Source organism: Periplaneta americana, chromosome 11, assembly GCF_040183065.1.
Source record: "Periplaneta americana isolate PAMFEO1 chromosome 11, P.americana_PAMFEO1_priV1, whole genome shotgun sequence".
NCBI classification, from domain to species: domain Eukaryota; kingdom Metazoa; phylum Arthropoda; class Insecta; order Blattodea; family Blattidae; genus Periplaneta; species Periplaneta americana.
The window spans coordinates 1,472,447-1,490,000 of NC_091127.1; the positions used below are offsets into that span (position 1 = coordinate 1,472,447).

The window sequence follows — 17,554 nt, forward strand, 5'->3', positions numbered from 1 at the left end:
GAACCCAGAGGTTCATTGCCGCCCTCACATAAGCCCGCCATTGGTCCCTATCCTGAGCAAGATTAATCCAGTCTCTATCATCATATCCCACCTCCCTCAAATCCATTTTAATATTATCTTCCCATCTACGTCTCGGCCTCCCTAAAGGTCTTTTTCCCTCCAGCTTCCCAACTAACACACTATATGCATTTCTGGATTCACCCATACGTGCTACATGCCCTGCCCATCTCAAACGTCTCGATTTAATGTTCTTAATTATGTCAGGTGAAAAATACAATGCGTGCAGTTCTGTGTTGTGTAACTTTCTCCATTCTCCTGTAACTTCATCCCTTTTAGCCCCAAATATTTTCCTAAGCAGCTTATTCTCAAACACCCTTAACCTATGTTCCTCTCTCAAAGTGAGAGTCCAGGTTTCACAACCATAAAGAACAACCGGTAATATAACTGTTTTATAAATTCTAACTTTCAGATTTTTCGACAGCAGACTGGATGATAAAAGCTTCTCAACCGAATAATAACACGCATTTCCCATATTTATTCTGTGTTTAATTTCCTCCCGAGTATTACGCCTAATTATTAATTTAGAATCTAAAAAATTACGTTCAGCAGCGAAATGATTCAATTAACAATTAATAAAATTTAGTAATAAAAAAAGAAACTAATAATAATAATAATAGTGGTAATAATAATAATAGTGGTAATAATAATAATAATAATAATGATAGTGGTAATAATACTACAAATAACTCTTAGTGAAGTGTCTCGGAATTGGGTTTCTATTTGATGAGCCAGAAAAATGTTTCATTCAAGGTATTCAGAACCGAATTAAAGCAACAAATAACCAAAGAAATACAGAGAGGAGTTGGATATCAAAGATGAAAGTAGAGTTGTCTTCAGTCATCAGGGACGATACCAAGAAGATGTACAGTAGTGGCAAAAAAAAAACCGGACCGACCCTTGTAGCTGATTTCAGAGCCTTGTTAACTCCAGAGCACGATAGACTGGTAACTAAGACTTTCGTGGTTCGAATCCTGCCTGGGAAGGAAACTTTTTTTTGTTCCTTATTCAAATTTATTCCCAATACTTTTCCATTGCTGGTAAAATTCGTGTTCTGGAAATAATAAGTTAATTAAGTAGTAAAATATCGCTGCAATGAACTGAGCGAAATATCAAAACGGAAAAAAAAAAAAAATTAGTCCGCTTTTTAAATTAAGATCGCCAGAAGGAAAGTTTTTTGCTGCCCGTATGAGTTTAAGAACTTCTACGAAAAAAGATGCGGCCAATATTGTAAGACAGCTTACACTTGGATCATTTAAACGTGCAACAAAATGGAGGAAAAACGTGAAAATTGATTTCGCAGGAACGATCAACAATTGTCACCTAATAAGCATCTCGCTTTGATTACTGATTTATAGTTGACCTCTAATCAATATAAAGAATTAATGCAAATGCAAAATATTGTAACAGTTAATTTAGATCCACCGTTTTATTTATTGCGAAAGATAGGATAGGATAGGATAGATTCAGACAGGAAATGGGACTACTTGTTGACATGATAAAACAAAGCAGTCCCAATAAAAACGATTTAAATACCGCAAGAAGATTTTTCAGGGAAGTTTCCACTTTCGTATTTCGGGAATAGATGGAAATCTAATAAGTTGTCTATACACACAATATTAGAAACCTTTTCTTGCGTTTTTGTAATACTGATAAACGGGCACTTGACATGTATGCAAGGGAGACAAGGGAATTATATTTATGCTTGCGTAAAAAGTATTATATGCCTACAACCCTTCACAGACTCTTGGCTCATGGACAGAAGGTCACAGAACAATATGGGCCGTATTCATAGCATTTTTAGTGCGGGCTTCCGGTGGATGATCAGCGTTTTTCGTATTCATAAACCAGTGTTAGCGATAGGATATGATTTGAATTCTGTACTAGTAACCAGTGGATAGCCGGGGCTAGCTTAGTACGCTCGTAGCGCGTGCTGCGAAATGTCTATGAATAGCACCCTATTATACTTACTGGCAAACTATCTGAGAAAGCCTAGGAAACGAGGAACAAATACTATATTAAACTTTTCAGAGAAGTCTTCGCAAGAAAAACATCAAGAAAGACACAAATACTTATATTTTACTCAGGCTACTTATTTCTTTGGACCCTTACATCACCAGCTTAAAGAAATTAAGCAGAGAAAATCGCGGTCGATTTCAATAGTAGTGCTGCAGTTCTCTCCGAGCCTCCATTAGTCGGTGCTGCCGAAGGAGAGACTAGCAGCAGGATACAGATTCTGACGTCTGAACGAGAAAGATATGTAGGCTAGCAATATTCCTTAGTCTTACGCTTTCAATTTTAAACGCATTCCACATTATGAACATTAATTTATTTTTTTATTCAAATCTAATTTTTTTTACAATATTACTAATTTTATTTTCAGTAAAAATAGTTGCTATTTTCATTTTCATTATTAAAAACTTATGCACAATTGAAGGTACATACAGATTTTATGAAAATTGAGCGATTATTTTTCGAGAAATGATTTTCGGCCGGCTAGACACACTGTGCGGCGGTCCGTTGTGGAATCTGTAGAGAGGCAGGGTCTTAGGGCACGCACATCATTCCATCCCGGGCAGCGCACTGGGCCCACTCAAGCGACCTACGTGTGAGGGCAGTCCCGGCCCATGCTAGTATGAATGTATGTATTTATTTACACTGCAAGTGGGCAAGCACCCGGTGGCAGTGGTATACACAATATAAACAATACACAATACAATTATATACACAATACAATAACAATACACAATAAAGTTTAACACAATAATTACAATTAGTAATAAAACATAAAATACCTAATTGTGTAGGTCCTACATAAGTTTCAATAGTCTTTCACTTTACTCTCATCTCATTCCCTGTAGTGGCACTATGACGCATTTCACTGACACTTTAGCACACATTTCACTGACACTATAGAACACATTTCATTGACGCTATAGAACACATTTCATTGACGCTATAAATTATCACTGATCGGAACTGTTCACTGCACTGTAAAACCATAACTTCACTGACTCACCTCGCTTCACTGATACAACAGTTCAAAGAAGACAAATAATTACACCCTTATGCATACTTATAAACATTTAAACTAAACATTTCTAGTCTAAGGTCCTCTTACACGCTATTTTTAAATAATTTACCATTCAAACCAAGGGAGTAACTCGTCAGGCTAAATAAATACATGTCACCTTAAAAAAATTTAAATGTTAAATGCCATCTTAATTTTAATTTTCACTTTATACACAACTTTTTAAGTTATTCTTCAATCTCCTTAAGGAAGGACAGCCCTCAAAGACCGCTGCAGGTAGGTCATTCCAATCATTTATAGTTCTATTTAAAAATGAGAATTTACCGACATCCGTTTTCTGTTTCCTACATTTCACTTTAAAATCATGATCGTTCCTACCATAGTACGTTGGCTTTTCTAACCGAGCCGTTATGTCTAGTACTGTATACGGTCAAATGGTGCTAAACAAGAGCAGTTCGGTTATGCTCAACTTGGCTTGCTGTAGTTGAACTCGTGGCCTGTTGATTTAGCGTTATTTACGATCATCATTTTCGCTCGCTGCAAAAAGAGAAACAACTTCTCTTAGTCCAGGCTGTGAATGTTTGTCTGTCTATCAGATCTCTGTACTACCATATAGGGTTTTTCGTTTCCCTCGCAGTGTTGGACCTGGCACAGGAAGGACGCACGTGTCATTTCCGTCACGTGCGACGGCGAAGCCTTGCCCCCAGACGCGCAGGCCAGTGTTGCCTACATACAGGGGCAACACGAACTGTGTGTAGAAAGGATTTGTACACATCTGGAGTCATGTTGAAAATTGTACCATGGTTCCTGAGTAGAGATGGCCGATATTTCACAAACCGATATTTTGTCACAGGTATTTTTTTTTTGTCACAGATAAACCTGTGACTGATGACGCGAAATATCTGTGACAAAATATCGCTATCGAAATCTGCTCCGTATTCAGTACTCTCTGACTGATATTTTCTCCTCTACGTCGTAGGTTTGCGCATGCGCATGATACAGTAACAGCAATCTGGCCTAGTTTCTCCATCTTATTATAAACGGTGTAGTTATTACACGATTTAAATAATAACACCATTGGTTACCAGAACTTAATCTTGTGTAAAATCCTGTCTGAACAACTGTTTTGTTTTGTAATTATTTTCCAATGTTTTTCCGAATACTTATGTTTCATTAATTTTTATTCTATGACTCGATATTATAATGTTAATGCACGACTTAAAATAATTTATCCATTATATTATATATAATAAAAAGGATCAATTTTTAAAACGATTAGGATAATCATATAACCTCAATTTCTCCATACCCAACTACATTTAAAAATGATCAACTGGTTCAATATCTGTAATATAACCTCTTGGCACATGAGGTTAACTTTTGACATGTTACTGTTCAGTTAGGTAAGTATTTATTTGTTAATGGTACATGTAGATAGGCCTAATTTCTTTGTTGGATTTTCCCATATAAATCACTGATGAGTGGCGTGTATAGAGAAATCGTATTCACATTTCACTGCTCTTCAATATTTCCTGTTAATTTTTATCGGTGTGACAAAATATCGGTGTAATTCATGCATTGTACTTACGTGTCGATATAAAATATCGGTGTGACGAAATCACCGATAAAAGTCACAGATATTTAATTGTCACAGCCACAGTTGTCACAGATACTTGAAAATATCGTTTAAGCTCATCTCTATTCCTGAGGAACCAAACTAACAGCTGTGCAAGTTCGGTCGTCCCTCTGTAACAGCCAGACTGTTGCTTATCAGTTAATAGTCACCCAGAAGTAAGCCCAGTTATTCCGGTTTGTAAAATGAATATAAAGTGATGTGTTTTTGTTGTTGCGTAAAACGTCAGTGTCACGTGACCAAAGCAAGTACCTTGCCATGGGATTGTGCGAGAGATAAGTAGGCGGGCGGAGGAGGGAGAGATGTCCGCGTGTGTCTGGGAATTCACGAACTGTGCGGTATTCCATCACGTGGAACCAGGGTAGCCACAAGTGCTATGAAAATATATGAAGAGTCCATTGCAAGAATGATGGATGTCATTTGGAATACATTTTGTAGGAGAAGCAATTGAAAGTTTGAAATGCTTAGCGCTCAAAGCTTAACTGTGATTTTCCGATCATTACTGGACAATGACTATCAGTGTTAATGCCATATAACTCTGTATGTACATTCTATATGTCTTAAGCTATGCATTGACAGTCTTGGTTCATTTTCGACAAGAAAGTGACATCCATCATTCTTGCAGTGAAGTCTTCATATGTACAGTACATAATATACCACTTTTTAAAAATTTAGGAATAATTCGAACTTTGAGGAAAGTGCCTAAGACTTATAAGTAATACTGATGTGATTAGTGTCGTCGTCGGACTCGCGGTTACCATACTAGTCGTTGATCCGAAGATCACGGTTCAAACCCTGCCAGGGTGATGTATTTTAAAGTGCCATGAAATCGTTAGCATGAAGGAAGTAAAGGTGTGGGCCACATGCAGTAACTTTACGACACGTACAAGAACTCTGCCCTTATGGGGGCTCTGGACAAAATTCCCCCAGCAGAAGGTAGATTTTTTAAATTTTATTGTGTTTTTTTCGACGCTGTATCAACATCTAGGTTATTTAGCGTCTGAATGATATGAAGGTGATAATCCCGGTGAAATGAGTCCGGGGTCCAACACCGAAAGTTACCCAGCATTTGCTCGTATTGGGTTGAGGGGAAAACCCCGGAAAAAACATCACCCGGGTAACTTGCCCCGACCGGGATTTCGAACCCGGGCCACTTGGTTTCGCGGCCAGACGCGCTGACCGTTACTCCACAGGTGTGGACCAGAAGGTACATAGTGTTGGTGGGGTGAGAGAGGGAAACGGGAGTACCACGATAAAACCCTCTTCAACCACAAATTCCATCACTAACGGCATGCGATCGAACCCGGGCCGTCTGTTTGGAAGACCTGCGCAGTAGCGCTTGAGCCGTATACGCTGCTGCTGCTGCTGCTACTACCGCCATCACCACCACTACTACTATTGATACTCGTGTAAGCAATTTTTTCTCCAATAAGTAAATTTCGCCAGCCTCATACGCAGAATTAATCGCTGTCTTGGAAACGGAACGCAAAACTATCGTATTTTGTTTTAAAAGGTCATCTCGTATCTTTGTGTAGTATTCAGAGTAGCTGACGTGTTGTTTGGTAGGAGAAATAAGTGACTTGAATGGAGGTAGGCAAGGCAGTGCTACGTGGATGTACCGCAACTAAACAAATAACCAGTGGCGTAGCGTCAATGTAAGCTAAAAAGCTTAGCTTCCCCAGTTAATAATAATTTAATAATAAACCTGCAGTTTATGGAGAAAATTATTTATTAATTTTAATAGAATTTATATTTACGCATTAAATATTGTGATGCGGCAGCTCAGGATTATTTGTGATGCAGCAGTAAACAAGAAGCCTGCACACACCAGCTTCCAAGCAGACCGGTTTCTTCTGTGTAATCCACCCCGCAGATTTTCCATCCCTTCTAACTAAGCTATCCTAGTCGCAAGGCTCGAAAAGAAGCTAGCTTTAACATTTAAAATAAGTAGTTTCCGAGTTATCCCTATTCGTCAGTTGTGTTCAGTTGAAGTGTTAGTGTGCATTGTGGCTGATATAATAAATAATGAGTGAAATAACAGTTCCTGACACTAATTTACTTGAATTTTTTAGGACAATTGTATTATCAAGACTGACTTACGAACAAAAGTGTGATTTAAAAAACAAATGACCGACTCTCTTGCTGTCAATGAAGGACACAACCAAAAGACAGACGCATACTTACGTAATGATACTAATACTGTGATTTCTCTAAGTATGACAGGGAGTGAGCTAATGTTATACGTATACGTGTCTATTTGTTAGAGATATGTGTAAACCGTGAAATCGTATTTTATTACGTATCATTTGAGGTCATGCCTTATTGGTGTTACTTACGATGTTCCAACCAATCTTCGACTGCTGACTTGAAATTGACTACTATTTATTTTAAGACTGTATTTTTGTAATACGTTTTCTCACATTGCATGAAAGACAACTTGAGTTAGCTTCCCCTGCTCAAAATTTCATGCTACGCCACTGCAAATAACCAGGAAGTAACGTGGAAGAATTCTACATGCTAAGTTTAAAGAGCAGACAGTAGTTCCTGCATACTAGTTCGAGACGCTGGCTGAGGAGGCAGTAGTGTGCAGTGTGTCGAGCCAAGCCAACGCATCCATCACAGAAGCCAACTTTCTGACCATAATTTACAATGCCTTCTTCGATTGTGTTCTACACGAGCATTGCCACCTAACATAAACCAGTTAGTGAGGGAAAAACGAATTAAAAAACCAGGAAAACCAATGCTAATGATCAGCGAAAATAATTTTTATCATTTGTTATTTACATTGTAATAAAATAATTTAGACCTACTTCAGTCTTGTAACAGAAACGACAATATGTTTCATATGTTATACAAAATAACAAATAATTGGTTTTGTGACATATAGTATCAGATGAGAAATGGATAATTAATTTTATTTTATTGACGACACTTAAATAAAGGAATAGGATGACAGGATTTAAATAATAGTAATGGGTTCGATTTGTTTAATATTTTGTAACAGTGAAAATGCGTTATAGGTCTGTAAGTTCTCAATTACTTTAATATGAAAAAAAAACTATTTGTTTTCAAAACCGATACAATACATAACGGAAAAATACAACTTGCTTGTTGCCTTAAACTAAAAAGTGATTTAAAAATCCAGGAAAACCAATGCTAACGAACAGCGAAAATAAATTTTAGAATTGTTATTTACATTGTAATAAAATAATTTAAGCGTACTTTAGCCTTGTAACAGAAACGATAGGCCTAATATGTTTTATATGTTATACATAATAACAAATAATTGGTTTTGTGATATATAGTGTCAGATAAAAATGGATAATTAATTTTATTTTATTGACGACACTTGAACAAAGGAATAGGTTGACATGATTTAAACTCGTATTACTAATGGATTCGATTTGTTTAATATTTCGTAATAGTGAAAATGCATTAGGCCTACAGGTCTGTAAGTTCTCAATTACTTTAATATGAAAAAAAAACTATTTGTTTTCAAAACCACTGCAATACATAACGAAAAAGTACAACTTGCTTGTTGCCTTAAACTAAAAAGTGATTTAAAAATCCAGGAAAACCAATGCTAACGAACAGCGAAAATAAATTTTAGAATTGTTATTTACATTGTAATAAAATAATTTAAGCGTACTTTAGCCTTGTAACAGAAACGATAGGCCTAATATGTTTTATATGTTATACATAATAACAAATAATTGGTTTTGTGATATATAGTGTCAGATAAAAATGGATAATTAATTTTATTTTATTGACGACACTTGAACAAAGGAATAGGTTGACATGATTTAAACTCGTATTACTAATGGATTCGATTTGTTTAATATTTCGTAATAGTGAAAATGCATTAGGCCTATAGTTCTGTAAGTTCTCAATTACTTTAATATAAAAAAAAACTACCTATTTACTTTCAAAACCGATACAATACATAACGGAAAAATACAACTTGTTTCTTGTCTTAAAGTGAAAAGTGGTTTACTTATCACACAGTTCCTCTATAATAAATTAAGTACATACTTCTTCCGTGTTTATTATGATTATTAGAGACTGATTAAAAGGGTTGAACGGACGCCACTGCCATCACCTGATTCCTTCCCCTACCTCCTGCTGCAGAGTTGTCTAAAGCTACGGTTTGGCTACGGCGATCTTCGCCGACGATCATCGTTGGCGATTTTCGCTGGGACGTTTGCCTTGGAGGCAAAAACCTGGCGATCATCGCCGAGAAACCAATTGTAAAATTACAGTAGGTCATGAAGGTCATGAATTAAATCATTTAATAAGATGTGATTTATACATCATAAATACCATAATGGCGGTAAAACAGAAATCATTCTGCAATTTCTCCACTAATGAAGAGGAGATATTAATTGAATAAACACAAATCCTTGTTCGCATGAGCCAAAAAGAAGAACCAACGTAGACAATAACAAATCTATATTTTGCAACAACCAGAACTGTTAATACAATTGAGTAAAATGATTCATAATTGAGGGACACACACACGATGCGGCAGATTTAGCTACTGAAGCAAAAGTTTGAGTGTGAAGTAGTAAGTGAAGTGGAATTCCGAGCAAAGGAGAGAAGTGCAACAACCTCCTTCTCACATTATTTTTTTTATTTGTAACATTATTTCCTAAATAAATGCTCCTAAATGAAAAAAATAACATTGTAAAAAGTAAAAATAAAGTTTTTACGTAATTGGTTTTTACCTTAAAGTTATGCTTATCTTTCAGTGGGCTTATTGGTTTGTGAATAATTTTGTGGGTAATTTTACAATATCATTTTAAATTGAACTTAAAACAAAATGAAATTGTTCGGGAGAAAGTCTGAAATATTCCTTAAAATTGGTGGGTTTATTTTCAAGATGTCTTAATATCAATTAATTAAAAGACCCCTCTGTATATCTATTTCTAAACATGACATTAACTACTTTAAAGATCCGTACGGTACTTGCTTTTCAAGGCAAAACTCATTTTTTATAACGTTATCATATTGTCATCCACTTATCAGCTGACCAGACATGGTCAACTATATAAAACAATTTACTATTCATGTACGAAGTTCGCCGGTAAAGAAACCACTCTCTGACGATGACCGCTGGCGATTTCAATCGTCAGCGATGTTCGTTCGACGAAGATCGTCGTAGCGAAACCGTAGCTTAAGGGATAGAAGTGAGCATCGAGCAAACTGTGCCTGCACCATAGTGCACTGAGATGACGACTCCTGGTCTACAGTATGTCGTAGTTGGGATTCCAACCCACGACCGTGTTTCCATACAACGTTAAAGCATTGCATGCACGCAGGTTGGCTGCAGGTGTTTATTGTGGGCGTAAATATTTCGTTGGGTTTACGTTGAGCCGTAAAACAGGAAGAAAAATCTCTGGCAAGTTTCGAGCGGCGTCCTTGTGGACAATGAAATCGAGTCCGAGCGCGCATCGGGCGGCACGTGACAACAACTCCCTTGAGTGATGAGGGCGGAGAAGGAAGCGGCGAACTCCGCCGAGGAGGGACGAAGCCGACATGAAAAGACGGCGAGGCGTCGCGGTGCAAACTTTGTTGTTGTGCTTCGCCCCCCTCGCCCCTCGCCTGCGCTAGCCCTCGACAGGTGGCCGCCTGCAACAGTACTGGCTGACTCCTCGGCAGCGCTGGCCGCTCTCCGCTCTGCACTCCCAGAAGGCACCGCGTCGGGGCCAAACATGACGGCGCCTCCCCGCTCTAGGGCCCCCGGCAACCTCAGCCGCTAAACCACGGTGAGTGTTCAACATCTCGAAAAACGCTCACACAAAACCTTTCTCGCTTAAATGAACTTCTCTTCTCCAGTTTGCAACTTATTTCCGTGTTTTAAAAAAGTCGGAACTTTTTTAACGTTATTAGGAAAACTATTTGCCTTCACTCCAACAGTTATGAACATAGCTCAGAAGATTATTTTATATGTTTAAGGCCACCAAAGTCCCTTATTTTAGGGAACTGTCTCTCATTTCCAATTACGAAAATAAACGTCCCCGGGTTTTCCTCCGAAGTTTACTTTCGTTTTCATTATTGTAAGTACGTGATGAATATGTTGGCGGAACTGTTATGATTAATCTAGATTTCTAAACTGTGTTCCTTGTTGGACAAAAACTCCGGTTACCATAGATATGGTGTGATGTTGAATGGAAGTTGATTACCATAAAAGGCTAATGAAATGTTTTGATTTATCTTTATGTTTAAGGCCACCAAAGTCCCTTATTTTCGGGAACTATCTCTCATTTCCAATTACGAGAATAAACGTCCTCGGGTTTTCCTCCGAAGTTTACTTTCGTTTTCATTATTGTAAGTACGTGATTAATATGTTGGCGGAACTGTTATGATTAATCTAGATTTCTCAACGGTGTCCCTTATTGGACAAAAACTCCGGTTACCATAGATACGGTGTGATGTTGAATGTGAGCTGATGTATAGAAGTTGATTATCTTAAAAGGCTAATGAAATGTTTTGATTTATCTTTATAAGATAAACTTACAATTTTAACGTTTTGAATACCGTTAAGTACATGCATTATTACAGTTAATCTGATTTCATATAGCAATATTTCCTGTAGGCGTTATTCTCCAGTAATTTAAATAACAAACTTTTTATTATTCTTAACGAAGGAACATTTCGCAATTATTCTTCAGCGATACCGATTATTTCTGTACGTATTTCTTCCGGTGTGACTTTCATTCAGTTATGCTTTAGACTACCCCTGACTCTCCGGGAATTAGGTTACGTTAGTTTGGGTTATGTTTGCCCTTTCAACCACACTTTCTCGACTTGTTTTATGGCGGTATAATATTTGCCGCATTTAGTATTTATTGCTACATAAAATGCAAAATAAATAAACAATATTTACGTAGTGCACACCCGTTTGAGCAAGCTCGTGTTCAGGGGGCGGTTCCTATAAATAACTATTTTGTCCTAAGGACCTTACAAAGATTCAATCAAACTATAAAACCAATATAGTGATTACAAAACAGGGATAATTACGGAGATAAAAGTAGAGAATGAAGTCAAGAACAGAAAATAAGTTGGAATGAATAAATAGTGTATTGAAATTAAGAAAAAGAAAAAAGGGGACATGAATATTAGATAATGTGCCTGTTTGTTTTCTTAAATTTATTAAACTCATAATACACTAGGTTAGAATTTATTATCAAAATAGACTTGTATAACCTTGGCCCGCAACTCTGGCTATGATTTATTCCAGTGGTTGTAGGTTCAGGTTGATAGGATAAACATTAAGAACAAAGCTACTTCTATTTACTTCCACTGACCTTTCACAACGTTCACGTACCCCATTATTTATTATGCCGTTCACCACTTGTTCAATTACTTATATAAACAGAAGGCAAATACGGTACTGGTAACGCTAAAATAAATAATTAGCGAACATTTCTTTCCTTTAAAAAAGTGATATGAGTGTCTTGAGTTCACAAATGGGCAGGTCCACATAGAAAGTCATTACGTCTTTTTCTATTCAGAAACATAAACATTACGTCTAGCTGCTATTACTCCGCATGCAACTCTAACCCTGAAATGGAATCTGTGTTTTTATTTCATATCTGCAGACTGGTGGCTCTCTCTGCAGACTGATGTGTATTTAATAAAATACTTCCATGACTTTTCTAATATAACTGGGAATTTTAGACAAATTAAATTAATTTATTTTAGCATACCTTATAACGAGAAAGGAAAATTACTGCTATTACATCATGCCACATAAACGGGTCTCAGCAATAAAAATATCTTTAATCTATTAAAAAACTAAGGTGAGTGTAATTTGCAATACATTTAATCGGTATTAAATTACTGAAGAATTTATTAGCTTTCTACTTTTTCGTGGCAATAAAACGATTATTTATAACCAAATTGTTAGAACGGGTGCTTTTCTAGATTGAGAATTCACTTATAATATACGAAAGGAACAGCATAGACGAGCATGTTTCTCGTAGTCTGAAGTTTCCGTAAAGTTTTCATATGCGGCTGATCGAAGAGCGATGTTTGATAAAAACAAAAGAAGCTGCGTATTGTTGCGTACTCACTAATTAAGAACAGTACGCTATCTGCTTCATTAAAATTATAAATTTGAAGACTAATCTGCACGTGTTTGTACCGTCAGTGTTGAGACAAGCTATGTTCACATCCCCAGCATTTCGTCGGGATGTTTTGCAGTAGAGATGTGGTCAAATGGAGGAAAGTGGGCAATGTTATGACCGCACTGCTGTTGTTATTGTTGAAGGAATCATTTAAACAAACAATTGAAGATAGACAGAATCGTTGTCATAAGAAGGGGCAGTTGTTCCTTATACAGGGACATCATTTTATTTTTACTAACATTTTTAATATTAACTTCGCTATACCTCTGGATCAACACCGTTTGCTACCCCCTTCGATGATACTGGCGTAATATACAAACAAATCACTTTACTAGGTATAGGAAGGAAGAAAAGTACTTCATCCATTTACGTAAACTAGGAAATATCGCGCTTTTGAGTTTGATAATTTTCATTAGGTCTTTGTTTAATCAAAATACAGTACAGTATTAACAATGAGAGTTTTTACTCACGAACTGAGCTGTCCATGTGGACGTATTCATTATGCAGTGTATATTATACTGTCTACAGCACATTAGCGTACAATATAGGGGAGAGTCGGGTAGTATCGGACATCGGGTAGTATCGGACAGTGCGTTTTTTTCATCTACCACTATATGGTAGTACCTAAATGATATGGTCTCGTTTCTCTATGCGACATCACAGAAACGTAACCATGTCAATCAGGTACTATCATCGTGTGGTAGATGAAAGAAACTCACTGTCCGATATTACCCGATGTCCGGTACTACCCGACTCTCCCCTAGAGAATTAAGTTAAAAAATAATCATAATATGGATATTTAAACACATTTTTGAAAATGGTGGCCGTGCATTTCGATACAGGCTTCAGTTCTAATGTGCATATTATTGCACTATAGACTATTGTACCTAATTCCAATTACCAGTTTCGTTCTTCGTACTAGTAACTCATGTTGAAATAATTCTGTACCTACTCTATAAAAGAGTACCTTACGTACTGTAAATTCAATCTTCACTTCTGCCCGATCCGAAAAAAATAAAATTACTCACACATACTATCTACTGTCCGTCCAAGTGGTTATGTCGTAGGGTCGTAGAAAGGGAGGAAATCACGTGACAGTTAATTAACGAGGCCATTTTATTTAAGTTATTTTAAACAGTTGTATAATATTACGTAGACGTCCAATTCCTAACAGAAATTAATGTTTTCAGAAAAGAGCTAATTCAGCCCAGCCACTAGCTGGCGAATAAAAGCTGGTGGGGGAAACCGGGATACGACGTAGGCAAATGGACGACAGTACCTGTGCGAAAATGATTCAATATTGAAAGCTCTTTCGTCACTGGAAAACGCGAACATATTTTTGGAACGTACTGTTTGCTATGACTATATGCGGTATTGGATCTGTTGTGGAGGACGGTTGAACTTCATTAGTAGAAGGGGTGGAAGTGAAGTACATTAAAAAACTCAGGTACAATAAAAATTGAAGTAAAAATAAAATTATGTCCCTGTATAAACCTATATTTCAGGTAAAATCAAATCCATATGCGTAGTAATTGGATAGCGAGGGCTGCTGAGCAGCTCTTATGTTGTTTTTTTATGACACTTGTAGTCCTTGAAGAGCGTCTGTCAAAAAAGTTTCTAGAATTTTCGAGTCTGCCATATTTCTTAAACGGACTCCAGTCTCGTTGTGGGGGTCAGTATAATGCAAAGCCTCCAACTGAGACAATATATTGAAAAAAGTAAAAGCCGCTATCCATGCCCCAGGCTGGATTCGAAATCACGATCGTGACTTCATACGCTGCGATGCGTTTTCGCCGTTGTGCACCTACAATCTGGATGTTATTCAGTTCACTTCGTACAGCTGGACGCCACCCAGTACTTTCCGGTACCCGTTCGTTTCTGTTTTGCGTAATGTCTTTAAGTCTTGAGGTGTGTTACTTGCGTTGTTTCCAAGATTGAGTTCGTCCATAATTTCCTCGACAAAATGAGAAATCGAGATCGTCAGCGCCGTTCTATATCTGCACCATTCTAGTCTATATTTTGCTTTTCTATCTGCTCTAAAGTAATAATAATAATAATAATAATAATAATAATAATAATAATAATAATAATAATAATAATAATCATGTTGTCCTCGGTAGTATGGCGGGTACCATGTTGACCACTGGGTCCGAGGTTGGCGGGTTCAAACCCGACCAAGTGCCACACAATCCATAGAATGGCTTAAGGTCCATTCACAATGAAAACGCAACGTTACCGCAACGTTAGCGCAAGACATAAAGACGTGATACCATTCACAATGAAAACGTAAGCGTTAACGCTAGAACTTAGCACGGCCTCCTAGAATTAACGTGGAAAGGTTATGTGTAGACACTGCCTACTGGATTATCTGATGAAAAGTCGTCTATATATTACGAAACTATATAAATTGCAACAAATTACATAAGTGACCATTCATCTGTACAATTTATGTTCATGCAAGTTGCATTGCCTTTGTAATACGTCTCTTATAAAGACAACGCTGTTCTTGATACAAAGTAATTAATATTTCATCAAATCATTCCGTAGCAAAAGAAAATTATTTATTTGGAACGTTCTGAAGCAGGATTTGATGAAAAATGCGGTTTGTAGAAACAGCCAACAGATGGTGTTAGTAAAAAGAGCGCTCTGCGATCGTGTTTTGTTTCAAAATAACATAAACGCAAGCGCAAATGTTTGGAGTTTGCAAACTTTTCTTGCGTTTATTTTAGCGTTTGCGCTTACGTATTTCATTGTGAATGCTTTCATTAAATAACACGGGTCCAAGGTCTTGCGTTTATGTTGCGCTTGCGTTTAATTTTCATTGTGAATGGGCCTTTACTCTCGACGCAGAGCTCTGGGTTCTGTGTCGTACGTTGACGGCACGTAGGAAGGCTTTGTCCTGATGGAATGCGTCACGCCATTTCTCGCTCACATTTTAAAAATTAATTAACCTGTACGGATTTGTCAGACTGTCACACATCCCGAGGGCGTTGATATAATAATGAAATATAGGAGTGGTGGTATGGATTGTCAGGAAAACCGAAGTACGTGGAGCAAGATCCTCCAGAGTTGCTTTGTTCACCACAAAAAGTCGGCCTCGGTAGCGTAGTCGGTATAGCGCTGGCCTTCTATGCTAGAGGTTGTGGGTTCGATCCCGGCCCAGGTCGATGGCATTTAAGTGTGTTTAAATGCGACAGGCTCATGTCAGTAGATTTACTGGCATGTAAAAGAACTCTTGCGGGACAAAATTCCAGCACACCGGCGACGCTGATATAACCTCTGCAGTTGCGAGCGTCGTTAAATAAATCATAATCTTTTTCCACCACAAATTTCACTGGCATGCCGGAGTTCGAAGACTGGCCTGCTAGCTGAAGGGCCTCGTCTGACGTATTAAGTGACGATTTGGCTCCTTCTGAAGTTTTTTTTTACTTGGTTATTTAACGACGCTGTATCAACTACGAGGTTATTTAGCGTCGATGAGATTGGTGATAGCGAGATGGTATTTGGCGAGATGAGGCCGAGGATTCGCCATAGATTACCTGGCATTTGCCTTACGGTTGGGGAAAACCTCGGAAAAACCCAACCAGGTAATCAGCCCAAGCGGGGATCGAACCCGCGCCCGAACCCAACTCCGATTCGGCAGGCAAGCGCCTTAGCCGACAGAGCTACGCCGGTGGCTCCTTCTGAAGTTAATTTTTATAATATGCGTTAAGCCCCACTTAAGTAGCTTATACATTATTTACAGCGCATGTCTGAAGACGATGAGTAAAATAATACGGAATATATAGGCTAATTATGGTTTTATTCCTTCCTTAGTAGCCTAATTGAATGATTGGTTAAATGACAAATTGACATGTTTTAGTAACTTGCGAGCTCCTTTTTTAAAATACATCACATACATTTAGCATGTTTTCTACGAGAACAAGCAGACAGTTTGCACGTATTTAGGTGTGATTTAAGTTTTAAGATTTTCATGGTGATTGACATGGTTTTTGAGTATTTGCAGCATGAAATTAACTCGTAATAACATTTTTCCTTAGCGGACAGTGTTCTTAAAAAACCTGTTAAAATTTTGATTTCGAATTCAATGAATTTGTTTAAAGTAAGAGTAGTTCTGTGCAGAGGAAGCTATTCATTCATAAAATGTACAGTTTAGATTAATCTCGCAAGCGTAAAAAAGGAATTACAAATTCCACTCGTCAGCTATCAGCTGTCGTAACATCGGCAAGGCTTCATGCAGATGGCTCATAATCTCATATAATCATATTAGCTTATTTACAACAATTAAATATTGACCTAGCTCGATTGGAATTGCAAAGGCTCATTCACAATGAAAATTAAACATAACGTAAGCGTTAACTTAAGAATATAAACGTCACGGTAAAATCAAAAAGTCATACCATCATTCACGATGGAAACATAACAGGAAACATACTTGGTAACCATGGAAACATAACAACGACGCCATTTCCTCATATTCTGTCGTATACTTCAGCGCTCCACGATTGTGTTCTGTTTGCAAATCACGTAAGCATAAGCATGAAAGTTTGGAGTTTGCAGACTTCCATGTTAACGTCTTACGGTAATGTTTATGTCAATGCTTATGTGAATTATAGTGAATGATCCCATTTGGTAGCCTGGGCGCAAACTTCTGTGTTTATGTTACGGTTATGTTTAATTTTCATTGTGAATGGGCCTTAAGGC

At 37.4% G+C, this 17,554-nt stretch overlaps 1 protein-coding gene across 2 annotated transcripts in view; it reads left to right on the forward strand.

Annotated features, from left to right (window-relative positions):
• Positions 1-10,363: 10,363 nt before the first annotated feature.
• SerT (Serotonin transporter) overlaps positions 10,364-17,554 on the forward strand; it is a 369,951-nt gene continuing 362,760 nt past the window's right edge. For both annotated transcript variants that reach the window (XR_011334757.1, XM_069838824.1), the window contains exon 1: positions 10,364-10,486. The gene's annotated coding sequence lies outside the window, so the exon portion shown is untranslated. The remainder of the gene's footprint in view (positions 10,487-17,554) is intronic.